Genomic DNA, 12935 nt, shown 5'->3' with positions numbered 1-12935 from the left:
AAGATCATGTTATTTTCTTGTGAATTTCAAACAATAAATATTTTGTGCTATCAATTATATATTTACTTAAGAAAATGTGGAAAATACAAGTAGAATGTAAAGAAAATAAAAATAAATTAACCTGTGAACCCACCACTTTGAACAATTTTAGCATATTTCCTCAGGTTTTTGTTCCAGATCCAATTTCTGGGTTAAAAATAATTATAACATTGTATATATAATTTTTCATCCTGCTCTTTTCACTTAGCATTTTTCAATGTTAACTGAATAAACGTAATTTTAATGGTTGCATATTATTGTCAATGGATGTTACTATGTGGGTATTTACAGTTGTTCAGCTCACCTGTGAATTTATTTTTTTCATTCCCAGGACCCTCCATCTCCCATGAGGCTTACAGAATTCAATGTTGGGAACCATTTTAATCTTCAAAATAAGTCACCATGGTGAATTGAAAGCTTCACAATTCACAAGCATTCCATCAAATACTTGCTGTGCAGATAGATGTTGCAGGACTTTACAAGTTATTTAATTTACTAACTGAACTCATCAATCTGGTAGCAATTAACTCAAGCCAGTCTTCCTCTTTTTCTTCATTTTACCTCCCCAATCTGTAAAAACCTACAGGTAACATATATACCTTTCCAGAGGCTCTTTGTGTTCCACTTCACAGGTAAAGATGAATTCAAAAGACTTCCATGTAGTTCCTAACTTCCCTGAAAAGACTGTTAATTATATTTATAGGGTCTTTGTGGTATCAAGGGAAATCAGACTGTTTGCTGCTTGTGTGCCTGTGCATTTATAAGCATGCATATGTGCAGCATATTTACACAAAATTCTGCTGTGGTGTTGTGAAAATCAAGGTTTAAAAAAATCCAAGGTTTTTATTCAGTCCTACTTTTTTCCCTAAATAGCAATTTAAATATTTGCTGGGCTGTGAACACCATCCCTATATCAGGTATCTAAAAGCCAAGAGGCATAATCAACACACAATAATCAAGGTCCTCAAACTGGAAATTGAACAACAATGCAAAACCTGTTCTCTGTCATAAATGTGTGATGTTCCTGAAAGCCCCACAGCGTCTACGGCCATACCACCCTGAACGCGCCCGATCTCGTCTGAAAGCCCCACAGCTAATAGGGAAGATCAGATCAGATTTCAACTTTATTAAACATAAGTATTGGTGTTTTAAAGACTTTTAATGTCAGGCTATAGTAAAATTCTGTAGTTACTTTTATTATTTTCTCTGCTACTTAGCTTTATTTTTCCCTATATGAATTGTTCTTAGGATGAAAAAAAACTATAACCCTAAGTTATGCACCATAGATTTTGTTAAGGAGATTAAGGGTAATTTTCAGGTTTAATTATAATACTGGTCATAGGGTAACATTTCAAAGTTGAAATTAGCCTAAGGATTAGCATTTGAGATCTATGTTTTCATAGCAGGGGTTAGTGTAGAGATAATGATAACCTAATAGTAATATGCCAATACTTTCTTTCTTTCTTTTTTTTTTTTTAGCTTTAGTGGTAGTTGAACCATTAAGACAGTTTACATTCATTTCCCCATTTATTTATAATCAGCCTTTCTTTTAGTCCTAGTGCCTGAATCAACGAGAATGAACACTAATGCTGAGTCTTTATAATATATAACAATAATACCTAAGAGCATTAATGGTTTTCATTTATCAGCCATTGTTCTAGTGCCCAGCTTCCAGCAATAGAAGTCCCAGCTCTTTCAGAAATTAGTGAGAGTGAGAGGTATCTCACAGATATCAAGAATTGAACTCTTAGGACATTAGGTTTACTAAGGAATCCCCACTAAAACCTTTTTGAGTAAAAGAAAATTTGCCTACCAGAAACTATTTGGTGTTCAGGTCCCAGCGGAGCTGAGAAAGTGAACAATTCAGCTATTTAAAGAAACAAAAAATCTGTTCACTTGGATCCTCTAGGTGATTTGGGGCCAGGTAAGACTTTTAGCATAAATTAAATGCATTGTGCCAGCATTTCATTTGAGAAAATACTAGACATGACAAAATCTGTTAGGGTCAGGGACTATTTCTCAAGCTCAGATGCTAAGAAGCAATGTAGAAGACTATACACACCAGGTTTCACAAATGAAATCATGTATGTTCAGGTGGGAAGATTTTTTCCCCTTCCTCTCTCTCTCTCCAAAACACTGTCTGGTTTAGGTTTTTCTTGAAAGCTTATTTAGTCATTCACATGGTCTTATGATGGACAAACCTTGCGTTTTACTCATATAGTAATACACCTTTCTCTAAAGATAGAGCTATTACTTAACTCTACAGCCAGTGGGCCTCAAAGAAATCCTTCCCTTTCCCATCTATACTTTGCTGCGAAGGGTTTAGGCAGGGTAGCTTCTAACTATGATTCAAAGTCAGGAAGGAATCAATAACTTTTTTGATGTCTAGAGTGTATCAACACTTGGCACTGATACAAATCAGGTTATAAAAGACTTGGTCAAGAAACTACAGGGAAGCACTGGAAGGGTAAAGCTCAGGAGAACTATAATGCAAAGCTGATTGTTTAATGTCTTACAGATTTACATCATCTTCAGAAGGCCAAATAAATCAGTTTTAAGTGGGGGTGGGGGGTTGGAGAAAGAAACCTTATTCCTATCTCAGCACCTTTATTTCACTAGTTTATAGACTCTGATAATACCCCTATCCATACATAATTCAGTATTGACTACTGTACATATGCTTCCCCCCAACTGACTGACTATTGATTGACAGAGAGGCTCATTCAATAATTAGTGTATTCTGACCTGGCTCCATTGCCTGTTTTCCTTGGGGCCCTGTCAAATAACCTCTGTGGGATCTCATTCCCCAACTTTTGGTACCCATACTCACCTTTTGCAAAATAAGACACTCATTGTTAGGATCCTACAAATGAAAGGTGCTATGTAACTCCCTAGTGCTCTTATAAGTCTTTCATTGAAGGACTGGAATGAAAACTTGAACCATAACAGTATTTCTAAACAAACCAGTATGCTCCATTTTTTCTTCCATGCTCTCATTGCTGACTTGTTCTTGCAGAGTTTAGGTTACTTTAAGTTCTTCAATTCATTCCAACAATGTTCTTGAAATAGAAATCATTTTCTGTATAGTACAACTGGAAAAGGTGAGGGCAAAAAAATAATGAGGTGACTTCCAAAAGCACATAGCTGCCTGGAGCAGACCTCAGTTATCATGTCCAGTGCACTGTTAGACTGACTTGGCTTCCCAGTACTAGAATTATTGGGGAACAACTTAGAACACTGAGATCACTTTGGGCGGATCACATTTCAGAAAAGCTCCATTTTATCCAAAATCTAAAAGTATGCAATTAAGCAACTGTTATTTTCTATGTGATATAAATGTTACATGTCTTTCCCACATTGGTCCCATGTAGCACATGTATTTCACACTATGTGACATCAGCCAGTGCCATTCTCTCCTCTAGTACCCATAGAGCCCAATCTCAGGGCTGTCTTTGCCAGGGAAAATAATGTGCTTCCCTATGTTTATGCCAAATTGCACAAAGTGTTGTCATTGAGGCTAATGGAGATTAAGCACAATTCCAAGCAGGTATGTTTTAAGAATATTGAATGTACATTATTGTGACATGCACCTGAAATTTAACATGGCCCCAATTCATAGGAAAGTAACAGTCATGCAAAGCCTATCCCTTTTACCTCTCTTCACACATGTTTCTACATACAAGTATGCATACACATGTACACCACACACTGCCCCCAAAACAGGCTGCTTGGTCATCAGGAGCAAATACTTCAAAGGAATGATTCTTTGTCCTCTCCTTTTAGAAAAAAAGTCCAACACCCACTACAAATGAAGAACACTCCATTTATTCATTGTAAAACCTCTACTCCCAGAGTAGCTATGGTACTTGGTGCAAAAGACAAAATTGTTAGACCCTTTCACAAGTCCTACATTCTTAGAAAATTCATGCATTCCACCCAATAAGTAGGAAATGACTTATGAGGTATGGTACATCTGCATTTCATTAACTTTAATTGTTAATGAATTAATTACCATATTAAGTATGAATTGTACCATATTAATGAATTGTACCAATTAATCAATTGTACCATATTAATCAATTGTACCAATTAATGAATTGTACCATATTAAGTTGTAGTCTTTTGAATGCAGGGGTTATGTAATATAATAATGAAGAGGTGGCTCCTAAAAGCATGCAATCAACAGCTGTTTGTTTCCTCAGAAGGGCTAGAGCTGTGTCCTGCACAATGTTTGAAACTATTAAATTTGTTCTTTGTAGTGGGCTGGTATGTGGCCATCAGCAGAATGAGTTAAACTGGACAATGAATGCAATATATCAGGAAGCAGATTTTTAGTAGGGAATGGAATTAAAGATGGCAAAAAAAAAAAAAGCCAATAAGATAAGGCGCATTCAAAGAATGATTGCTGTCACCCTGCTGGCTAAATCAGCAAAGAGACACAGAAGGAAAGCTGGTACTTAGTCTTGGTAATATATTAAATGTATTGGAGAGCCAGAATATGAAAGGCACTTGGACCCTCTGCAGTTAAGCTGAACTTGCCAATTTGCTATAACTTTTTTCCCACCAATCTGCTCAAATTATTGTATATGGTATTCTTAAAATCATGTGTCTTGCTATAGAAACACCTGCAAATACTAATAAGCTTTATCTTCCTATGTCCTTTATTAAAAGAATATGCATAAAATTGTTGTTTCCTTTGTATATTATAGTTTTGTTAAACAATGTTGGCAAAGCTTAAAATTTCAGACCACTTTAATGGAAGTTTCTATACATCTGCTTTCACAGGATTTTGGTAGAGTTTATTTACTTACAGGTTGATTGGTATGTGTGTTATGTAGACTCTTCTGTAACATACGTAACTAAACAGCCCCCATCCCTGTGCTCGGTAATTCTTATGTTCCTACATGGGTATGAGTTGGGAATGTAGCAGCACTGGCTTTTAGGTAGAAAGCAGACTAGTCTAAATGGTACTTGATCATATTTGGTCTCTGCTCAGCCTCACATCTTTTGCTCTTTTGTTGTGGTAAGTAAAAAGAAAAAGAAAGAACTTATGTGACTAAGGGTGATGTGAAATCTGGTTTATTTTTTTCCTTACACTGAAGACTATGTTTATTATTCTCCAGATGCTTGTCACCTGAAAAAAGAACACAATGGTCCTGAAAAAAGAACACAGTGGCACACTTTCTCCTAAATTATAGATTACCCTCAGAGAAATAGTTGAAGAGACCCTCATTAAGTAAGTCCCAAGTAAAGTTCCCCTCAATAGGTGTACCATCTGCACAAAAATATCTTTTCAGACAAAATGAAGAAAAAGCCTCCCAGTTAGCCAGAAAGAAGGCGTAAGTCATTGAAAAATGCAAAGTATTGAAAGCTGAAGTTTGGAACAGTCATTGCTGACCTCAACTAAATAATAATGGAGAACATGAATTACTTGAGAGAAGCCCAGCCCATAGAGGTCAGGACTAACACAAAACTAGAAAAAAAGTCTTTTAATCCAATTAAAATATAAATAAGTTATAAATGTAATTATAAAATAGTACCTTATCTTAGGGAAAGACCTCAAACATCTCAGCTGAAAATCCCATTTCATTTATTCTAAGGCATCAGCTACAAACAGCTTATATTTGCCTCACACACAGTGTAAAAAAATTCAAATACTGCCAAACAAAAGATAATTAATTTCTTTCTGGATTAAAAAAGGAGGAATAAAGGAGGAGACCTTATAAGATTCCTATACAAGAATCTTATTTGAATAGAGGTTACTAAGAAAAAGGCATAGATGAATAAAGAAATTTTATTGATACAAGGAAATGTATAAACATATTGACAGAAATGTGTTTGTACAGAAATGTGTAAACATATTGATATGCATTTTCTTAATGTTATAAACAAACTTTTCAAATTTTCTCTCCATATGCAGGAACATTAAAAACTAATCAATTTCACTTTGAATATTAGAATATTCATTCTCACACAGTAGTTTAATGTTTCAGTATTTAGACTTCCAGCTTTATGGGATGGAGAAGTTATGACAGTGAAAAGTACAGTTTAAGCAAATTTTTAAAAATCTTTGTATATGTTTATGATTTGGAAAGAAATTTTACTCTAACCTTAACTGAAGTATTCAATCAGTTTTGCAAACTAGGGTAGTTTTAGACCCAGATCCTGACAGTGCTGACAAATTCTAAAATAAACCTGGTTGTGGCATAGAAGAATTTCAATAAAAATAAAATGCAAGACATACAAATGGCTATCAGACACATGAAATAATGTTCATCATCACTAGCCATCAGGGAGATTCAAATTAAAACCACATTGAGATATCACCTTACGCCAGTTAGAATGGCCAAAATTAGCAAGACAGGAAACAACGTGTGTTGGAGAGGATGTGGAGAAAGGGGAACCCTCTTCCACTGTTGGTGGGAATGCAAGTTGGTGCAGCCACTTTGGAGAACAGTGTGGAGATTCCTCAAGAAATTAAAAATAGCCTTCCCTATGACCCTGCAATTGCACTACTGGGTATTTACCCCAAAGATACAGATGTAGTGAAAAGAAGGGCCATCTGTACCCCAATGTTTATATCAGCAATGGCCATGGTCGCCAAACTGTGGAAAGAACCAAGATGCCCTTCAACAGACGAATGGATAAGGAAGATGTGGTCCATATACGCTATGGAGTATTATGCCTCCATCAGAAAGGATGAAAACCCAACTTTTGTAGCAACATGGACGGGACTGGAAGAGATCATGCTGCCAATCTACCAGCCAAAGTCATCAGAAACAATCTTGCCTTCATATGGCTGTTTTCAAAGAATGTGGACCATACAATCCTAGTTGAAAATTAACACACTGCATTTTTATTAAGTCTTTCTATTGTACCCAATCTAGCTTTTAAAACCACTTCTTCATGATAATAATTCTCACTGCCATGAGATATCATCTCTGTTTTTAAATTATTTTTAGTATAGTTGACATATAATGTTAATTTTAGGTGTTCAATGAAGTGATTCAACTTCTCCATATGTTGTGCTCTGCTTATGACAAGTGTAGCTACCGACTGTTACTGTACAAGACTATTACAATGTCATTGACTAGATTTTCTATATCTGTGTCTTTTATGCCCATGACTTATTCATTCCATAACTAGAAGCGTATATCTCTCTCTCCCCTTTACCAATTTTGGATACCCCCATCCCACTTCACTCTGGCAACCATCAGTTTGTTCTCTATATTTATAGGTCTGATTCTGCTTTTTGTCTGTTTGTTCCTCATTTGTTTTGTTTTTTAGATTCCACATATGAGTGAAATCATATGGTATTTGTCCTGCTTAGTCTGAATTATTTCACTGAGCATAATAAGCGCTAGGGCCATACATGTTGTTACAAATGGAAAAATCTCAGCTTTTTATGGCTAAGTAATATTCCATTATGTATATCCATTCCTTCTTCATCTATCATTGGATGCGTAGATTGTTTCCATATCCTGGCTATTGTAAATGTTCCTTCAGTAAACAAGAGTGCATATGTATTTCTAAATTAGTGATCTAGTCTTTGGGTTAAAAACCAATTAATGAGGGCGCCTGGGTGGCTCAATTGGTTAAGTGACTGCCTTCAACTCAGGTCACAATCCTGGAGTCCTGGGATCAAGTCCCACATCAGGCTCCCTGCTCGGCCCGGAGTCTGCTTCTCCCGCTGACCATGCTCTTTTTCCTCTCCACTCATGCTCTTTTTCTCTCTCTCATTCTCTCTCTCTCTCTCAAATAAATAAATAAATAAATCTTTTTAAAAAACCAGTTAGTGAAATTATTGGATCAACATAATATTTCTATTTTTAATTTTTTGAGGAACAGCCATACTGTTTTCTACAGTGGCTTCAGCAATTTACATTTCCACCAGTAGTGCATGAGGGTTCCTTTTCTTCCACATCCTTGTCAACACTTGTTGTTTCTTGTGTTTTTTTTTAATTATTTTACCCATTCTGACGGGTGTGAGGTGATATTTCATTGTGGTTTTGATTTTCATTTCCCTGATGGTTAGTAAAGTTGAGCATCTTTTCATGTGTCTGTTGGCCATCTGTATGTCTGTTTTGGAAGAACGTTCAGGTCCTCAGCATATTTTTCAATTGGATTGTTTATTTGTGTGTTGACATATATACATTCTATATATATATTGGACATAAACCCCTTATCAGATACATAGGGATTTGCAAATATCTTCTCCCATTCATTAGGTTGGCTTTTTGTTTTGTTGATGGTTTCCTTCACTGTGGAAAAGCTTTTTATTTTAATGTAGCTCCAAAATTTTAGTTTTGCTTTTATATCCTTTGTCTTAGGATACATATCTAGAAAAATGATGCTGTAGCCAATGTCAAAGAAATTACTGTCTATAGTTCTCTTTTGGGAGTTTTATGGTTTCAGGTCTCACATTGAGGTCTTTAATAACCATTTTGAGTTTATTTTTATGTGTAATGTTAGATAGTAGTCCAGTTTATTCTTTTGTATGTAGCTGTCCAGTTTTCCCAACATCATTTATTGAAGACTGTTTTTCTCTATTGTGTATTTTTGCCTCCTTTGTCGTAGATTAATTGAACATAAAATCATTGGTTTATTTCTGATTCTGTTCTATTCCATGGATCTATGTGTCTGCTTTTGTGCCAGTACCGTACTGTTTTGATTACTGCAGTATATCTTGAAATCCAGAATTGTTATACCTACAGCTTTTTTCTTTTTTCCTCAAAATTGCTTTGACTAGTCAGGGTCTTTTGTGGTTCCATACAAGTTTGGGGATTATTTGTTCTAGTTCTGCGAAAAATGTTGTTGGTATTCTGATAAGAATTGCACTGAATCTATAGATTTCTTTGGGAAATATGGAAGTTTTAACAATATATGTTTTCCTGATATTTGAGCATGGAATATCTTTCCATTTGCTTGTGCCATCTTCAATTTTTTTCATCCGTGTTTTATAGTTTTCAGAGTATAGGCTATTAACCTCCTTGGTTAAGTTTATTCCTAAATATTTTATTCTTTTTGGTGCAACTGTAAATTAAATTGTTTTCTTCACTTCTCTGCTGCTTTATTTTTACTGCATAGAAACACTACTGATTTCTGGGTATTGATATTGTATCCTGAAATTATACTGAATTCATATATTACTTCTCATGGTTTTCTGGTGGATTATTTTGGTTTTTCTATGTATAGTATCAGGTTATCTGCAAATAGTGACAGCTTGAATTCTTCCTTACCAGTATGGACGCTTATTTCTTTTTCTTGTCTGATTGCTGTGGCTAGGACTTCCAATATTATATTGAATAAAAGTGTCCTTGTTTTCTTGATTTTAGAGAAAAACTCTGTCTTTCATAATCAAGTATGTTAGCTATGGGTTTTTCATATATTTATTGTGTTGTGGTATACTTCTTCCAAACCAGATGTTGAATTTGTCAAATGCTTTGGGGACATCAATTGAGATGATCATATGACTTTATCCATTTTATTTTTGTGGTGTATCACATTGATTGGTTTGCAAATATTGAACCATCCTTGCATCCCTGGAATTAATACTACTTGACTTTGGTGAATGATCCTTTATTGTTGAGTGCAATTTGATATTTTTGTTGAGGATTTTTGCATCTGTGTTTATCAGGGATACTTGCCTGTAGTCTTATTTATTGTGTTGTCATTATCTGGTTTTGGTATGAGAGTAATGCTGGCCCTATAAAATGTATTTGGAAGTTTTTCTTCCTGTTCTATTTTTTTCTTAAATAGTTTGAGGAGAATAATTAGTAACTCTTTAAGTGTTTGGTAGAACTTATTTGTGACCCCATCTGATCCTGGACTTTTATTTTTTGGTAGTGTTTTGACTACTGATTCAATTTTGTTACTGGTAATTGGTCTGTTAGCTTTTCTATTTATTCCTGATTCACTTTTGGAAGATTATATGTTTACAGGAATTTATTCTTTTTTTTTCTAGTTTGTCCAGTTTGTTGCCCTGTAGTTTTTCATAGTATTCCCTGACAATCTTTTGTCTTTTTGTGGTGTTAGTTGTTTTTATTTCTGAATTTATTTACTTGACTCCTTTCTCTTTTTTCTTGATGAGTCTGGTTAAGGATTAATTTTGTTTATCTTTATAAAAAACCAGCTCTTGATTTCAGTGATACTTGTCTATTGTTCTTTTAGTCTCTATGGCATTTATTTCTCCTCCAACCTTTTTTATTTACTTATTTTGATTCACCTTGGGCTTTGTTTGTTCTTCTTTTTCTAGCCCCTTTAGGTGTAAGGTTAGATTGTTTATTTGTTTTGTTTGTTTGTTTGTTTCATGAGGTAGGTCTATACTGCTTTATATTTCCCTGTTAGAGCTCCTTTCATGGCATCCTAAAAATATTAGTCCATTTTGTTTACATTTTTGTCTTTATGTGTTTTTAATTTTTTTAATTTAAATTCAATTTAGTTAAGATACAGTGTATTATTAATTTCAGGGGGTAGAACTTAGTGATTAATCAGTTGCGTATAACACCCAGTGCTCATTCCATCAAGTGCCCTCCTTTTTGCCCATCACTCAGTTACCCCACCACCCACTCATCTCCTCTCCTGCAACTGACACTTTATTTCCTATAGTTAAAAGTCTCTTGTGGTTTTTCTTTCTCTCTTTTTATCTTATTTATTTTTCTTTCCCTTCCCCTATGTTCATATGATTTGTTTCTTAAATTCCACATTTTGATTTCTTCTTTGATTTCTTTATTGATCCATTTGTTGTTTAGTTACCATGTACTTTTGCCTCCACATATTTATGTTTTGTCCAGTTGTTTTTTTCTTGTGATTTATTTCTAGTTTCATACTGCTGTGGCAATAAAAGATTCATGGTATAATTTTAACCTTAAATTTTTTTAGTCTGTTTTGTGGCCAAACATATGATCTCTGTTTTCTTATTGATTTTTTGCCTGGATAATTTATCTATCCATCTATCTATCATTTATCTATCTATTGATGTAAGTGGAGTATTAATTTCCCATTTTATTTATTGCATTTCTCTCTTTATGTCCATTAATGTTTACTTTATCTATTTAGGTGCCTCTATGTTGGGTGCATAGATATTTACAATTGTTATATCCTTTTGTTGGATTGATCTCTTTGTCACTATGTAATACCTTTCTTTTTCGCTTAGTCCTGTCTTTATTTTAAACTCTGTTTCCTCTGATATAATTATTGTTACCCTACCCTTTCTTTTCTCTTCTATTTCCTTGTTAAATGTTTTTTTCACTCCTTCACTTTCAATCTGCAAGTGTCTTTAGGTCAAGGTATGTTTCTACCCTCTTTATCTGTAACATTTGACATTTTAACTATTATGTGTCATGGTATGGCCCTCCTTGGTTCATCTTGTTTGGAACTCTGTGATTCTTGAGCCTGGGTATATATTTCCCTCCCTGGCTTAGAGACATTTTCACCTATTGTTTCTTCAAAGAAGTTTTCTGCCCCATTCTCTCTTCTTATCCTGGGACTCCTATAATGTGAATGTTTGTTTCCTTGATATTATCCAAAATGGCCCTTAAACTATCCTCATTTAAAAAAATTTTATCTTTTTATTGTAAACTACTCTGTCTTGCAGATCACTGATACATTCTTCTGCATCCAGTCATCTGTTGATTCCCTCTAGTGTATTTCATTATTTCATTTATTGTGTTCAGCTCTGGTTCTTTTTCATATTTCTCTATTTTTATAAAGGTCTCACAGAGTTCTTCCACTCTTCTTACAACCAGGTGTGCATCATTAAGATCATTAAGATCTAAAGACTATTCTTTATCAGACATATTACTTATCTCCATTTCAATTAGTTTTTTTTCCTTAAGTTTTATCTTTTTCTTTGTTTTGGAGCATATTCCTCTAATTCCCCCATTTTAGTTTACTTTGTTTCTATGGATTAGGTGAAATAGGCACTTCACCTAACTTGAAGGAATGGTCTTGTGTATGGTCGTTTCCCATGGAGACTGCATGTGTTTGATGAATTTTGCTGGCTGGCTGAAACTGTAGCTCACATGGCCTGGTGGTCTAGAGATCGCCACACAGTTGGCATCTGGCCAAATAACTAAAGCAAATGTTGGTACAGGCCAGGGGGTCCTAGGGTTCTAAGTGCTGAAGGCACCCTAGCAGGATAAGTGAAGCTAAAATGGGTGCACTCTGTGCAATGGGCACCCAGTCAGGTCAACTAAGGCTGAAGTGGATGCTGGTCAGGTTGTCCCAGGTTTCTTTTACCTGGCATGAAAGCAAAAGGTGAAATGGGTGCAATCTCTGGTGCCTCAGGGTTCTCTGCATAGGAAAGGGAGATCCCTAGGGTCTCTGTTCAGTGGGTGCCCTGGCAGTGAAGCTTCAAATAAAGTAGGTACAAGCAAGCTTGTTCCAAGGCCCTTAACTAAAAGGGAAATTTAGCAGGATAGCTGAAGCTGAACTGGGTGTAAACCAGGGTTTCCAGGACTCCCACATACAGGATGCTCTAAAGGGGCAACAGGACCTGAGGTGGGACACAGGTCAGAAGGTCTTGGGGTACTCTGTAGTGGGCACCCTAAAATGACAGCCAAAGCTAAAGGGGGCATGGACCACTGTGATCTCTGGGCTTGCCATGTGAAATGTGCCCTGGAAGGACATATGAATCTGAATTGATTCTATACTGTGTTCTTTTGGGGCTCTCCACACTGTGGGTAACATGGCAATTTAGCTGAAAGTGAACTGGATACATGCTGGGTGTCTCAGGGTGCTCAGCTATATGGGGTGCCTTGACTGCATTACTGGTGCTAAGCCTGATATGGGCAAGTGTGTTCTGGGGTGCTCATGCAGGCTGGCTACATCCTTGTTTATTTTCTGTTTAGAAGGTATAACCATTTATTTAATTAGCATGTCTTTAGGTCTAAAGT

At 35.5% G+C, this 12935-nt stretch overlaps 1 protein-coding gene across 1 annotated transcript in view; it reads left to right on the top strand.

Annotated features, from left to right (window-relative positions):
* ZDHHC15 (zinc finger DHHC-type palmitoyltransferase 15) overlaps positions 1-4723 on the top strand; it is a 191318-nt gene extending 186595 nt beyond the window's left edge. Inside the window, exon 12 of the mRNA XM_004779927.3 lies at positions 371-4723. The gene's annotated coding sequence lies outside the window, so the exon portion shown is untranslated. The remainder of the gene's footprint in view (positions 1-370) is intronic.
* Positions 4724-12935: the final 8212 nt, after the last annotated feature.

Source organism: Mustela putorius, unplaced genomic scaffold (assembly GCF_011764305.1).
Source record: "Mustela putorius furo isolate JIRA1106 unplaced genomic scaffold, ASM1176430v1.1 tig00001114_pilon_pilon_pilon, whole genome shotgun sequence".
NCBI classification, from domain to species: domain Eukaryota; kingdom Metazoa; phylum Chordata; class Mammalia; order Carnivora; family Mustelidae; genus Mustela; species Mustela putorius.
This window is presented reverse-complemented; position numbering and strand designations above follow the sequence as displayed.